Below are 16,901 nucleotides of genomic sequence, written 5' to 3'. Positions count from 1 at the left end.
TTTGAGTTTAGCATAGTTTTTGTCTAAGACTGTGTATGTTTAAGTTCACTACCAATTAACTTCAATATAAGATTGAATTCACATCATAAATTCAAGAGAATGTAGTAAGTAAAAAGCTCTCATTGCCTCTAAAAAAACATTCTGAACTGACCCAGATGTGCAAGAACAATACTTACTGACTACACAGAACAGGTTCTGGGGTCCTTTGATCTTAGCCTCCCCCATCCTTTTCTAAACATCTTCAAAAGGCTGCCTTTCTGAAATGAGAAGTTCACCCACCCTTATTTGCTGACAGACCAAACAGGAAGGGCACATGGAAGCTCTTCTTATTTTATTGTGTGATTTATTTAAAAAACAAAGGCAAAAAGTCTGACACATGTAACACTGGGATCCAGGACTCTTCAACACACAGCTCAGTTCTGTATCAGGGCAAACTCAGAGGAGTAAACAGCTACAGCTATACACAGCAATTATTTAAGCAGGTTGCAGTGCAAAAGTGATTTTTTTTTTTTATTTACACACTAGTAGTCTAACAATAAAATTGCAACGTGGTTAAATCTTGTCTGAATTGTCATTTACAAAAAAAGTGAACTACAGACAGGTCTTGGAATAGAGAGAAGTTCTTGTTTATTGGAAGTGGCGGTGTCTCCAGGTTTTATTCAGGGTATTGGAAAATCTGAAGGAAAAAGTGTAAGTACTTGACTTCTTTAGTGTTATTCATAGAATAGTTGATACACACCCCTTGAGCAACACTGCAAATATTCCTTAAGTTTATCAAGAAAATTAAAAAACAATTACTTGAGGCAATTTTTGCAAAACCAACCGAGTAGAAATTGGTAGCAAGACTAAAATATGATGTAGGACCTGACCCTTCACAACCACTCCATGTACTTCTTTATAACAATTCAAAGTGGATATGGCCATAGTCTTACACTGTAAGGCAGTTCAGAGACTCCTTCATGAACACTTTAAAGTGTATTTATTTCTGCCACACCAGCATCCTTGAGATGTTAGAGTGATTATTTCAACAGATGTTCTGTATTTTCAATTATTTTACAAATGAGAAGACAGACACTTTTCCATCTTCCCATATGAGAACAGAGGCAATTAGGCAGCTTCTAAGCATGCATTAGAGATATTTTTAAAAAGATTAAATACATTTAACAATGTTACTCTTTTGACTCTAAGAAAATAAACCAAATATTGTGATAATGGTAGCTCTCAGATAAAAGTTTGTGGAAAACTATGCTTCATAGAAGATAAAATCCATTGATTTATGAAGTTTCAAAATATTGGGACTTCTGAAATGGAACCTTTACACCTAAGCACAGACTAAAGTTCATGTCCTTACCAACTCCAAGAGCTGTGAGACCACATCTGGGGTACTGTGCCTAGTGGGAGGCTCCTCACCACGAGAAGAACACTGGTACACAGGAGCAAGTCCATTGAGGGCACTGAGACAATAGGTCAGATAACAAGGCCCATGAGCAGAGGCTGAGAAATTGGGCCTGCTCAGCCTTAAAAGAGGTTTAAGGGAAGACCCTACTGCTGTCTACAAGTTCCTGAGAAGAGGATAGGACTACTATGAAATCAAACCCTTTCAACTGCACAGTAAAAGTGAGTCAAGAGACACAAGTTAGGAACATGGAAAGATCTGCTTAGATATTAGAAAACTTGTTTTTTTATTAAATATTGGGAAAGGTCATTCAGAAAGATTGTAGAATCTACACCTTGGAGATGTTCTGAATACAACCCTGAGAAATCTGGTCTAAATAGAAATGCTGTGAGCAAGGGATCAGACTGGATGACCTCTGGAGGTCCCTAACACAATAAATTGTGTGATTCAGTGAGTGATGTTCTTCACCCACTATGTTGTCATACTGTGAGAACCTGAGTATATTTCTGTGGATTTGAATCCTAGCAGATTGTAAAAGTATATTGATTTTAAGAATCCCACATTCCGGCAAGAGCTCCAACTGCTTTAGTATTACAATCGGAAACACAACCTCTACTCTTCTGGGTAATAAAGGACTAGTTTGTTCTGATCGTAAGTCCCAGGAGACACCTTTGCTTTATGGTAACTAAATGGCCAAAATACCTGTCCATAGCCTTTATAAAAGTCTGTGGAAGTTCAAAAAATCAATGGTTACTCAAAACTCAAGATTTCTTTTCTATCCTTTAGATCTTTTGAATTCTCCATGAGGATGTAGTTTGGTTCTGGATTTCATTTACCATTCTTGGGATTGTCCTGCACAGAGCCTGGATTTGGACTCAATGACCTTTCTGTGGCCATTGTAATTCAGGATATTCTAGGAATGAATTTGTCTTCTTTGTATGAGAGCAGTTATTATGGACCAAACACACAACTCTTCACATTGTTTATTTACTCGAAATTCTCCTGGTTGTTTTTTATGCAGAAAAGCACTCTCCCAGACAACATCTGAGAATGGTTTGAGAATAGCATAGGGTATAGGAAGAAGAACAAATAGCTATTTGGCTGTAAATTGTGACATGACATGTTCCCTAATATCATGTTTAATTGACTCTTAAACTCTTAGTTCCTTTCATGGATATAGTTTGTCACCATACAGACTATTTACCCATACAAAGGAGAGGAAAATTTGATTGAGTACCTTTTAAGCTTTATACTTTACCCATGCCCTTATAATGTCCTTAGGATTTAGAAAAAACTAGTCAAACACTCTGAGGATACATCACCAATGGAAAATGCCATGGCAGACTAGTTAGAGCCTATGAAAGGTGCCAGTGCAGTGTCCACTGCATCAAACAGAAAGGCTCATACTGGCATTTTCAGACACACTGAATTGTTTTTTAAAAAGTGGAAGGTACAAACTAACTAAAGATATAAATGGAAGTCAAGAAATAAAATGTAGGAATACAGAAAAGAGTGATAATACTGAAACCATGCAGCTAGCTAGGGAAGTTGTCAAAGGCACAGGAGTTGAAATTCCTCAACAAAACTTTAGTTAAGAGCCAAAGAATGTGTATTTATTTCACTCATGATGACAAGTTCAAGGCATCTACAGAAAAATAAGATGAGTGCCGAAAGATGAACTGACACGGGCTGTGCATTTCATCTGAGGAGTGTGGATGCTGTTCTTCCAGAAGGAGAGAATCATTCAGAGCACAAAGTTATTACAGACAGAACAATCACTGCTGTAATGAAATGATGTACAACTGGTCAGAAGCATACAAATGCTGTTTCTTTTAGGAGGATAATTAAAGGCTTTTTCTGTTTAAGAGCTGATAAAAGATTGTCTATATTGAGAAACAGCTGAGAATCCCCAAGCACATTATTGCTGTATATTTTATCAGTTCCTTCCCTCAGAAAGAGGGGAATTCTACAAATAGATACAAGTAGTTCCCATTGCACAAGTTTATTTTCAAAATTACCTAACACTCAACATTGTCTTCCTCACTGTATATAGCTGGTGACAATCTTTCTGTATTTACAAACTGTATTAGTTAAGTTCACTAGGGGCCTGAAGTGTTTGAATTGGAAGCATAGGAAATTCCAGGAATTCAAGATAAAAGCAAGCACTATTATACACTAAATGTTCATTTGTAAACTGCTGGATGGCCTCAGCATTCCATCTGGCCCTCCAAGCCAGAGCCTGCTATGGGACATTTGGGCACCCAGACTAGAAAAATTAATGTTTTGATGGGAATAGGAAAGAGTTCTACTTGTCAACAAGAACTTAGGCTTTCATTTTGTAGATAAAAATGTAACTGTATCTGTAAAAGTTCTAAGGATTAAAGTAAATAAGAATTTATAAGCAATTATAATTGTTAAAGAACCCTCTAAACTAAAACTATCAGGGAGTACAGAGATTTAATGAAGACCTAGTTCATACAGGAAAATTGCACTGGTTTATTGAAATGGGATGTTAAAAGACAACTTTAGCACTATCATTTTTATTGTGAGAATAATTCCTTTTGATTTAAATTTAGATTATTCTTAAACTCTAAATTAAACTCATTTCTCATTGAGGTACACCTTAGTGCTACAACTCTTAAGAAAATTTTAAATTTACACTATTTCTGCCTTAATGCACTATTTCCACAAAGCATGACTTATTTTACAATTTCCACTCAGCTCTGTCTCCCAGCAACATCTATTTAGAAACATTCACTAAAGATTTTGATATCAAAACTACAGATATAGAGGGTAAAAAGGTAATCTAAAAAGGAATATTCTACCAGGATCTTTCTTCTGGTATATTTGAATACTGAACTACAAAAAAAAAAGGTATCTTGTCATCTTGAAGAATATTCTAGTCCTTCACTGATGAGACTGGGGATGGATCAAGGATGAAAGACTTCCAATATTCTGTTCACCAATTCTATGAAATCTTATAGTATGTCAGGTCTTTGTTACTTTTCATTTCATATTTTTATCTCATTCATATACTATGGAGGAATATAAGAAAGGCTTCAGATAGATACACAGAAAAAAAAAAAAAGACAATATTCCAATGTAGTTTATCTATCTACCTGTCTTATGAACCATCTGAGAGCTTGTCTATATTCCATCTCTAATCACTAAATTTAATGCCAGAGAGGGACAGTCACAAACTCAGCCTATGTTGAATACTATACCCAGGAGCCCATGCATTAGAGGTCTTTTGTACCTAGGATGTAAATCCAACCCTAAGTTTAGTATTCTATTAGTGATTTTATTATTTTTTCCCTTCATTAAAAAATAAAACCCGTTTAGCTGAAAGAGCCATAACAGCATCCCACTTCAGGGAAGTGTACTCCTATAATTAGTAGGAGAAAAAAATCTGGTACTTAAGGGTAATTTGCAAGATAAAGAAGCTCATGTGAAGGAAATCTCTTTGCTACTAACTGAGCAGAGCTGCCCATTCTGTTGAGAGACAATAAAGTTATGCTGGAATTTTATATTAATGTAATATGAAATACATGGAAAACAAGCATCAGAAATATTGTATTTCTTGATTGGGAACAAGTTCTGAGACTAAGAGAAGAACACGTTAAATTGACCTAGAAAAAGGCCATTTCAAAGGTATTCAGTAAGTGCATCGATATTGAGACACAAATAATGAAATCAGTAAAAATAACAGACTTAAATCTCATGTGCTCTACTACCTTAACAACAAAAACACTAAACCTTCTCATTTTTAGCAAATGAAAGCTGGGGCTCTGAAATCATCCCATACTGAGCAAATGGAAGCTGAATTTTTTTTAAACATCATTGAACTTTTAAAAAATTACAAAGACAGAAAGAAAATCCAAGCAATATACACTCATTAACTACTTAAGCAGCTATTTGCAAAGCATGTTTAAATCTTTGGAGGAACTACTGGAAAAATATGCACAGTATTACTATTAGAAGATGTTAAAACAGATGTTCTCCAACAATTTGTCACAAAAATTTAAAATATTTTAGAAAGTTCATTTATTTTTTTAACAGTCTTTGAAGTACAGGACAACATTTTTTAAGAGCTGTGATTAATAGGCATGCTGTTTAATTTGGATTGTTTTGTAAATCATGTGGGGCTTTTTTCTGTTCCTGTTATGTGACAGCTTAACTCCTCTCTTATGTCAGAACAAACCGAAAAAAAAACCCCATAAACAAAAGAAAACTCTCTTTGGACTTGTAAATCACAAAGAATATGTTGGCATGATGTATATCAGAAAAAAACTGTAGGTGATTTAACACGTGCTTTTTGTTCCAAAGCCTGGTGACTGGAATTATATTACTTCATCGGAAGTAAGGATCTTACACCTAGTTTACACAAAAGTTATATTAAACACTGTAATGGGATTATGCTGGACATATTTAACTGAATGTGATACATGTACAATACATTGAGAAATAACCACCACCTCATCCTCTGTTGGCCACTGGCATTTCCCAAGCAATTAACCAACTTTTAGTGGTTTAGGAAGTTTGGAGAGCCAGTCCTCCTGGCATGTCTGAGTCCAGAGACAGAAGGGGCAGTTTTCTGAACCCACCACTGGTATCTTGCTGCACCATCCACACTGGACACGTTTAAAATTCCTGAAACAAACTCATTCCTCTTGATCATTTCCCCTGTTGGTGAACACCAATATGGAATAGCCATTAGAACTAGATGAGTTTTTATTTCACAGATTTCCTGATGCCAACAAGAAAAGTTATTTGTCCCATAAAGAAACTGAAGGGAAAGTGCTTCAAAAATTCATTTATCTTTTTTTTTTTTTTTTAATAAATGTCTTGGTTTCCCTTTTTTTTCACCATCCAAAATGTCTTTAACTGTTGAAAAACCCCACAATTTTTTTCCCAAAATACTGAGTCTTCAAATTGAACTTTTATATCAATACACACTTGAACTTAGTGTGTCTCAAAATTGTCGTGTATTGTCCCCAAACATGATAAAAGCATGACATTTATTCACGGAGCTCTAGCTAACAAGGAGTTAAAGAGATACATTGAATTATATATATCAATTACACTAATTACCAGTACAACTAAAACCTGTGGTAAATCTAGTGACTTTTCCATCCCTAGTTCCCTTAATTTGTAAGAGAGCAAATATTTATTTTCATCGGTAACCTAAAACAGCTTAGCCATATCTTGACAGAATTACTTGAGACTTCCTTATCCTTCTGTGAGTCCGCTTTACAATATTTTCCCTAAAGTGTCTGAAGAGCATACTGACTCTTCTATTGAACTGTGAGAGTGGAACAGCAAGTTAGTCTGAAAAACCACCAAAGAAGTTTGTATTTGCATTCTTTTTGTCAGCAGAAGTCCTGGGTCCCGAAGAGTGATGGTAAACCAAAATCTTTGTCTGCTGTTCTGCAAACAGAAGAAAGAGGACAACATTTTTAATGGCCTACTGGTAAGTCAGCTGAGGTCACAATATCAATTAACAAAATAGTTAACACCTGTGAGTGGCTAAATCAATGACCAGCAGTACAGAAAAACCTGAAAATCTTTATTTGCAGAAATATTCATATAGCTGTACAAATTAATTTATTTAGACATGCACCTGTGAAAGCGTTAATCAAAAGTCGGAAAGTTGTGAGAGGGAAAAAGCCTCCAAGTGCATTTCATGTTCATGCACTGTTATGAATTCAGAGTACACTAATCAGGAAAACATGTCTAAAAACCCAAAAAAGGGGTGGCTACATTCATGTGTGTCTGCCTCTCTGTGAAAGTTCATTGACATTATGGAGGAACATAAGAAGACCCAGAATGTGCTTAGATGTTATATTGTTCAGCATCCAGTGGAAGTTTGAAGGGTCTACTAAAGGCCCTAAAGACTGACTTTACTCTTTCAAGTACCTACAATAAAATACCTACAATGGGGATCCCAAGCCAACTGCTGACAGATTATACCCTGGAAACTGAGATGCTTAAACAATGACACCATTTCACTTATTTTAGGAATAACCATACAATTGTTGCTGTGTGTTGCTTCTTTAATTCTACATTTATTTTTACTGTTATTTCATAGAGGATATTTAAAGAATATTCATGGATGAAAGGCACCACTAATAGAGATCTTCCCCTGTATCAATGTAAAATGTATTCTAAATTGTATTCTTTTTCTTTTGGGGACTAGTTACCTTCTAAAATACACTTTTTTAAGAATTCTGTATGTGTTTAAAATGAATATTTGCATGCTCCAGTCGATTCTGTACATCTGAGATCTCTTTAATCAGTCATTTTTTTTATGAGACCATGTGGAGAAATAATAGTCTTGTTCACACAAAAATGCATTAAAAAGAATGCATATGCTTGCTTCATGAAAGGAATTAAAAGAGCCTAGGGATGCTGGAGTTGACTGCATGATCTGGTTACTTGAGGTTTAACAATTCCTGCTATTCACAGCTGTCAGTGGTGCATGGAAGTGTTATATTTCCCCTCGTTTCCTAACTCTCTATACTTTTTGTAAGATTAATACTGGTTAAAGGATTTTGTAAGACATACAGCTGGTAATCAACTTTCTGTGTTTAAAGAAGTTTTAAAAGGTACCGGATACAATAATCCCTTTAATTCTTCATTTGCATAACAATTTTTTGTTATATTTTTGTTTCTATATTTTCTCTAGGAAGTTTAAAACTGTAATGTAAGAAAAGGAGAAAGTTCCATTTTCTAATTAAATATTTCTATCCACTTCAATAGTAAATCTGAGCCTGGATCAACAAGAATTAGCTGTTGCTTAGGGAGTGAGGAAACTGGCCAAGCAACTCCAACAACTGTAGCCTCAAAATATGATCTTTCTAGAATCTTGAAAGCTTTTTGCTGTTTCCTAACCCTGAACATCAGCATCAACACTCTATTCCCAAAGACCCAACAGGAAAGGGGAGGATAGAGAGACCTGCATGAGAAGCAGAGACCAGAGCACAACAGAACCTTCAGCATTCAACCTTCTCTCAGTATCAGTTTGAGGGCAAAAGAAAAACTACAGAAATTTCAGCCAGCATTCACCAGCAGAATTCCTCCTTCAAGCTGTTAAATCTCATTCTAGGATGGATGAAAGGACAGATGAATGAGTGGATGGATGGATGGATGAACAGACAGATATTTTTTCCAAACAGAAATCTCTAATAGGAACCTCAAAAATCTGGTTAAGCTCTAACTCCATGGCAAGTTCAGAAGTGACAACAGCTTTATTTAATTTCCTCTGTTGTCTGGCATGAAATTCTGACAATGAGTTTGAATTTTAGGATAACAAGTTTTGGAGCTATGGACTCTTTTCTAGTGTTCCATATTATGTTCAAGAAGAACAATGGTTTTGCTTTTAAAAAAATAAGTTTTTACTCATGCAATGGGGAAGATCATTGCATTTTCACATCAGATTCATGTTTCAAATGCTATAACTGCCAATGTTTGTGGAGCCTGAACCATGTGACTTTTCCCAATTGAGTATTAAGTCATTCACAGAACTCAGCAAATAAACTCTTTGTAGCAAAATAATAGCATTTTTTTATATTTTTCCCTAAAGGTAACAAGAAGAATTAGTAGGAAAAATTGTGTAACTGTTCCTTTAACCAATGTGCAGAAAGTCAAATGCTTTCCATTTAACATAGTGATACTTCCAGCTTTTTTCCACTGTTGAACAAATTATCTAAGAAAAAAATATTTCCTATGAGTAACATCTCATTAAAATTAGATGTCCTTCAAAAGTTATCCTGGCTTTTACAAATGAGGGAAGAAAAAAAAAAAAAACCTACCAGAGCTGAAGAAAATCCCAAATCAAAAGAGCCAGACCCCAGCAGACCAGCAAGAGATTTGAGTTCTGAAAGTCCAAATATCCCCACATGGAGCAGTCAGAGTACAGTGTTGGAAATGGATCTTACATCACCATGCAAGAGCTACATTAAATCAACAGCATTTGCACTGAGGCTGGAACACTGGAAGTGTCACTTTATGCTTTTGTTCATTTGGTGTCCACTCTAACATCACCAATTCTCCAGTTACATTGTAAGTACAATATTGTTTATGTAAGGATTAGTTTCTCTGACAAGTGTTCTGATGTAGATTCACAGAACAGTCTGAGTTGGAAGGGACCCACAAGAATCATTAACTCCAACTCTTAAATGAATGATTCATGCAGGGAACAAACCCACAGCCTTAGCACCATGGTCTAAACAATTGAGATAATCTCAGTATGTAAGTAGAGTAGCACAAAATATCATGAAGAGCTATTGAACAGCATATTTTGTGTTTTTTTCATTTACTCCTATAAACACAGAAATTAGAGCCAGCTGCCAGATTAGCTGAAATTAAAAGGATGCATATCACTTTTATGTTACAAATGAAACCAGTTTATTTTTTAAAGAAAGAAAGAAGCAGCAAGTTATTCCTTGAAGACTTTGTGGAAGATTTATTGCAAATGCACAAACCAAATTCATTTAATTCAACCACAGCTGAGATGCAGTTTATGTTGTTTCATTTCTCATGCAGCTAATTCTGGCAGATACTAATTATCTACCCCAAACCTACACATGTCTTTAATTATCTCTTTGTCTCTAAAGCTGATATGATTGCCAGTAATAAGACTCAAACTAAAACATTGTAAATATATTTCATTATTGTTATTATTATTAGGCACAACACAGTTTTCCTTTAAATCTCATGTTTAAAATACAATTCTACCATTCTTACACGTTATTCTGAGATTTTCTTTCCTATCTTGATTTTTCTATTAAGAAAAGCCCAGCTTGGTAATCTTTTGTGAGACCAGATGCACTTTTAACATGAGAACAATAAAATGCATGGCTGATTGAAATCATTCAAGACAAAATTAAACAGAAGAAGTGCAGATTGAGTCAGCTGCCTTTGGCTGGGATGCTGTCACCTCTGCATGCGGCTGCCTCATTGAGAAAATATTTGCCAGTTTAATCTGGCAATAGCAGCAGAGTACACACCAGCACTAGCTGCATTCTGGCAATGAGGTAATTTTTTTCACGGCACTTATCTTCAAGCTGTCAACGGGGCTATGCCTGCAGCAGTGCCTTCCTTCCCTGGCTTTATGAAGGCTCTCTAGCCATCTGTGCTCTGGAGCCTCCTCATTTTCTCATTGCAACGACCTTAAACAATCCTACTCTCTCCACACGACTTGTCTTTCTCCTGGCGCCTTCCAGCACTGTGTTCTTCTGTCCCTTGCAGGTGTTTCTCCAAGCGGCGGTACGACAGCACACAGTGCCGTGGGGAGCTCTGGAGGAGGAATGCAGCAGGAAAAGGGTCCCCGGCAGAGGAATGCAGCAGGAAAAGGGTCCCCGGCAGAGGAATGCAGCAGGGCTGCTCCCTGCGGCAGGAAAAGGCTTCCCGGCCCCGCGGCACCTGCCCGGGCTGCGCGGTGCCGGCTGCTGAGACATCCGTCGGTCTGTGGTGCTCCCTGGAGGTGCCTCCGGGTAGTTCCAGAGAAGCGTCTGTGCAAGGGAGGGTGACACACAATCCCCAATGGTCTACGGACCTATCAATGATTTTATGACCAGTTTGCAAGAGAGAGTTGGCTCACTCCCCAAACTATTAGGATCACACTGTAATTCTGGCGAGTAACAGGAGCTTCGGATTTTTGATTCTTTTCTCTTATGACCTGGGACAAAAGTTTAGCTTTAGTACAAAGAGTCTGCAGGACACTCACTTTCTCTCCTCCTCCACCAGTTAGTTACAGTAAGATTGTATTTTCCACGGCTATCCCGTGGAGTTTGTCCCTTGTGTTCCCAACAGTGTCATAGGAAAAACAGATCCTATCTGATTCCTGCTCTGAGACTCACGTGTCACTAACTAATGGAAAGCTATTCATTCAGAGTCCGACCTATCCCTCGTCTGCCCAGCCACACTTCCAGCTGAGCTGGAAAGCATTTCTCTTATCAATCTATAGGAAATAATAAAAAAGGTGAAGAAATGTTCGTAGCTGTACTTTCTAATGGGGGGATGGGTTAAAGGCTCTTTTCTGATCTAGTCCAGTTCCTTGAGATGATGCTAGCCAGCTATCTAGAATTTTTTGCTTGACATGAGATGTGGAACAAAATATGCAGAAAACAGACCTACCATCTTTCAGAATGCTTTCTCTTGTGATGAAAAGAGGGATAACAAACATCCTTTGATTTTACGTCTTGGTGCTATCCATCTGCCAATTGTTTCTCTCTGGAAACATTCGATCCATGAACTGTATAGCTGTAAGGATTTCCAAATTTGAACAGTATCCTCTCACTAGGTCATATCTAAGCTTGTCCCTGAAGCAGACAGAGCATTTTGAATATTTGATTTATCCTGGCTTGAGTCATAACCTTTAAGTGTGTCTTTCTTCACTTGATGCCTCCCAAGGCTTTTCTCTTGCTTAGAACCAGGTTTTCTGTTTCTTCTGTCATTGTTCTTGGCCTGCTGCTTCCCATCTCTTTTGCTCTTTCACACCTCTTTAGGAAATTTCTATAACTCTGGAAAACTTCTTGATTTTCTGTGACTCTCTTAACAATCTCCTTGGCAAGCTGCTCTGAGACTCCTGATCTCCCTGTGTTCTGGCTTTTGGTTACTTCTGGCATGGGGTGGGAGGAACGACATTCTCTCCTCAGTTTTGCCTAGCATTTTGAAAGGGAAAATACAAAAGAAGCATCTTTAAACAAAGCTTTTTTCATTGTTTGATGCTAGACTTTTTTCCCCCTGTTGACTTTCATATGTTCTTGACATTGAAAAAGGGAGAGGAAAGAAACGAATATAACTTTCTTCTGGCTCTTTTCTGTTTCCTCAGGTACATTTCTACATGAAAATTTCATTTTATCCTGTTACCTACTGGTGCATCCTTAATGGAACAATTATAGTTAACTACTTAGAGCAGCCAATGTCCCTGCTATGGTCTCAGCTCAGAAGACAAGCTTTTCTGAGGTATATGATATGTGTCACCTGTGCACTTATCCTGTGTTACCAGAATGAACAAAATTGTGGCAACAGCTAAGAGGACAAAGAGCGAGGAAAAAGCATCAGCTTCAGTTTTCTGTAGACAGTTCTCAGTTTCAGATTGCCAAAAATGCACTCATCACTTTAAGGAGAAAGGCAATCTTTTTTGATTTACATCTGTGTTTAGGTTTTGAGTTTTGAAATGGAATTGAGATTTAAGTTAAAAGTATGTAAAATTATATAATTTATATAATATATATTATATATATATATAATATGTAATATATTATATATATATATATATAATTTTATATATAAAAAAGGCTTTTCATTCATCCATAATTTACCATGGATGTGATTTTTTTCTTAATTCAAGAAGTATAGAAATCTCATTAGCTAGTACTAAGGTAGTTGGATTGTAGATGAATAAAAGGTCTTAAAATAGACAAATCTAACAAAAAATCCCCATTCTGTTCCAAGTATTTTTGTTTCCATAGGAGACAGATCAAGGTAGAGAGCAGGATTACACAATGTAATAAAGTATGGTCACAGCCCTTGACTTCAAGAGAGCAGACTTTGGCCTCTTCAGGGATCTGCTTGGAGAAATATCACGTGATACTGTCCTGGAGAGAAGAGCAGTCCAGGAGAGCTGGTTGATTTTTGAGGATGACCTCTTCCAAGCTCAAGGACGGATCACCCTCACATGCAGGAAATCAAGCAAAGGCAGTTTGCTGGAGTCCTGCATTGATGAACAAGAACATCCTGATGAAACACAAGTATAAAAGGAAATCACAGAGGAGATGGAAGCAAGAACAGGTGAAACAGGAGGAATATAAAAACAGTCTGAGCAGAGATGGGCAAGACAAACACTTCTAGAGTTAAATCTGGTGAGCTATGCAAAGAGCAGGTAGAAAGGCTTCTACCAATTTATCAGTAACAAAATCAAGACATGATATAGGGAAACATAGACCCACTTCTGATGGAATAGGGGTCCTGGTGACAAAGGGAATGGAATCAAGGTGCCTACCTTATTTGACTTGGACTACACTGATAAACCCAGCCTTCACGAATCCAAGCCCCTGAAGCATATGGGAAAGTCTAGAGCAAGAAAAACTTACCCATGGAGGAGGACCGGGTTAACCAAATGGCACCAGGTTGATCAAATGGCATACGCAATTCCATGGGACATGATGGGATGCATCAATAGATGGAATTGGTTCCTGAGAACCAGAAGAGAGTCTATGTCACCCCTGGAAGAAAGCAAATGTCACTCCTCTCTTAAAGAACAGTGAGAAGGTATATCTGGGGACTTCTAACTTATTCAGACTTACCTCAATTACTGAGAAGGTGATGGAACAAATAAACCCCCATAACTGCTGCCAAACATTTTAAGGCCATAAAGAGAAGAAGTTAACATGGGTTTTTGAAGTGAAAGTCCTGCTTGACCAACCTGACACCTTCCCACCATGAGTGGTTCTATGGGCAAGAGGGTAGCAATGGGTGTTGCTTGTCTTGACTTTAGGTAGGGTGGTAAGCTTGTTGTACTTGAGTCCGTAATGTGCCTTTGCACCAAAGAATGTCAACAGCGTCATGTTCTACCTCAGGTAAAGAATCAACAACAGATTGCCAGAGGTGATTGTGCCCCTCTACCCAGCATTCATGAGGCATGTCCTGAGCACTGACCTTCCCTGCAAAGGAGCAAATGAACATATAGGTGCAAGCCCAGTGAAAGGACATTTATAGGAATATAAATATGTGATTTTGAGGGTTGTCCTGCGTAGGCCAGGGGTGAGGCTTGATATCCTTTTGTGTCCCTTCCAGCTCAGGATATTCTATGATCCTATGACTAATGGACTGAAACATCATTAGTCTGAAACATCTGTCATACAAGGAGAGGCTGAGAGCTTGTGCTGTTTAGCCTGTAGAAGAGAAGGTTCAGAAGGACCTCGTAAATATAAGTAAATATTCAATGAGAGAGAATAAAAATGTCATAGCCAGAATCTTGAGTGGTGTGTAGTGAAAGGACAGGAAGCAGGAACAAAGAGAAATAAAGAAATTCCATTTAGACTTAGAAAAAAGGTAGGATTTTGGGTTGGGTTTTTTTAATTGTAAATGTGCTTGAAAACTTTTAAGAACCTGTTCCAATAAAGATATTGCAGATTCTTAATGTTTGGAAATAATGAAAACCTGTCTGAACACAGTCTTGAGCACTCTGATCTATCTGACCATGCTTTAAACAGGTGGTTGTATTAGAGGACCTCCAGGGATCTCCCTTCCAACCTCAACTATTCCTTGGTTCTGTGATTCTTTTTATAAGTCTATGTCTCTGTTTTGCAAATGAAAATTTGAAACCTTTCAGTCCATTTTAATCTTGGAAATGTAAGATTTCTAATACTCTCACAAAACTAAAAATTCATGGCTAGCTGAGAGTAACTAGTGAGAAAAAAGGTAGAACTGTAAAGTAAACGTTTTTACCAGCGCTTCTAACTGGGATGCTATGCTTCTCTTTTTAAAATACATATCTGGCAAATGCAAGATCCTGGATACTCTGAAAGTGTATAAGCAATATTTCTTTAGTAACACATGATGGCAACTTATGTTAAACCCTTATAGCTGAACTAAAAGCAGTCAAAGAAACTATGTTATATTTAATTTATATTTTATTTTTGCAAATATATTTGTTTTAGCTGTAGGGCTTTCTTTCCCACAGTGTAGACCAGGCAATAAAATATTAAGTGGCAAAAAAAAATATTCCAAGTTAGAATTGATTCAGGATCTCTTTAAATCTAACCTTATCTGAAATTTAAAAATAACATATTAAGTATCAAATTCCTTAACATTAAACCAGATTATCTTGCAAGGAATGTTCAGCTCAGTTCAGTCTAGAATAGAATAGAATAGAATAGAATAGAATAGAATAGAATAGAATAGAATGTTCCAGCTGGAAGAAACCTACAGCAATCTTCAAGTATAAATGTCTATATTATTTGAAAAATAATTAAATCTATATAAATTAAAAGAATACACAGTCTCCACAAAATTAGTATTATAATGTAGGAGGATATATGCCCTCATTCAGACATAGAAATCAAAAAAATAGAGAAGTATTGCTGAATGAAGATTACCTGGGTTATTCTGCAGGGGTATAAAAATATCAATCACACAGAGCATGAAAAACTTCCTCATGTGAAATATAACATCCTTTAAGGATTACATTCTTCCTTTGCAAAGAACCATATGTAGATGCAACTTTTAGAGACCCAGCTTAGAGTGTAGATGAGGCACTTAGGGATATGGTTTAATGGTGGACTTGGCAGTGTTAGGTATATGTTTGGACTCAATGATCTTAAAGATATTTTCCAGCTTCAATAGTTACGATTTATATTTTTAATAGCTGTGTATTGTCAGCTATTTATCATCAGTTTTGTAGAAGCATGTGCCCACACATTTTACATTATTCAACTAAGAAAGGAAATATAATTTAGAAACAAGGTTCAACATCTAACATATTAGATTTTGATTGACTTAGGTGAGGTGCAGGGATACACTTGTAAATGTGGACTGTGAGGAACTTGCAGCAGATGTTTTGTCAGTTTCATGTTTCCGTTATGCTGTTAAGTTTGGAAAGCAGGAGTTTGAAAATCAGGGAGCTAGAGTTTCTGGAAGATAATTCTTTTTCTTCTGATGTGAAGTATTTCACATTTCATAAAAAATTATATACCTGCATATGTTGCCTTAAACTGCTGTAAAGACCCTTTTCCCCCAGCGTGCAGAAGCACAAAATTGCAGGACTGTTTTCCTCTGCGCCTGATAGGATGAAGAGATGTGAAAAGTTTAAAAGCCACAACTTTTTGGCGTCACCCACATAAAGCAAACACAAGGGTCCTAAGGGGTGGAAAGGCCCCCATAAATCTATGCTACTCTTGGGAGATGTGCACAACAGGATAGCCTAGGCTACTGCGGGAATTATCCAGCAGTGGGATGGAAGGGCCGGGAGCAGCAGCTGGAGCAACTGCAGAACCAGGAGCAGCAGAAGTAGTAGCAGAAGGAGCAGCAGTACCAAGAGCAGGAGCAGCAGCAGAAGAAGCAGCAGCAGCAGCAGTACCATGAGCAGAACCAGGAGCAGCAGCAGCAGCAGAACCAGGAGCAACAGCAGCAGCAGCAGGGGCAGCAGCAGCAGCAGCAGGGGCAGCAGCAGCAGCAGCAGGGGCAGCAGCAGCAGCAGGGGCAGCAGCAGCAGCAGCAGGGGCAGCAGCAGCAGCAGGGGCAGCAGCAGCAGCAGGGGCAGCAGCAGCAGCAGCAGCAGGGGCAGCAGCAGCAGCAGGGGCAGCAGCAGCAGCAGCAGGGGCAGCAGCAGCAGCAGGGGCAGCAGCAGCAGCAGGGGCAGCAGCAGCAGCAGCAGCAGGGGCAGCAGCAGCAGCAGCAGGGGCAGCAGCAGCAGCAGCAGGGGCAGCAGCAGCAGCAGCAGCAGGGGCAGCAGCAGCAGCAGCAGGGGCAGCAGCAGCAGCAGCAGCAGGGGCAGCAG

This window comes from Chamaea fasciata, unplaced genomic scaffold (genome assembly GCF_029207755.1).
Source record: "Chamaea fasciata isolate MVZ Bird 193981 ecotype frontalis unplaced genomic scaffold, bChaFas1.0.hap1 SCAF_1, whole genome shotgun sequence".
Taxonomy (NCBI): Eukaryota; Metazoa; Chordata; class Aves; order Passeriformes; family Sylviidae; genus Chamaea; species Chamaea fasciata.
Note: the sequence above shows the minus strand (reverse complement) of the source record.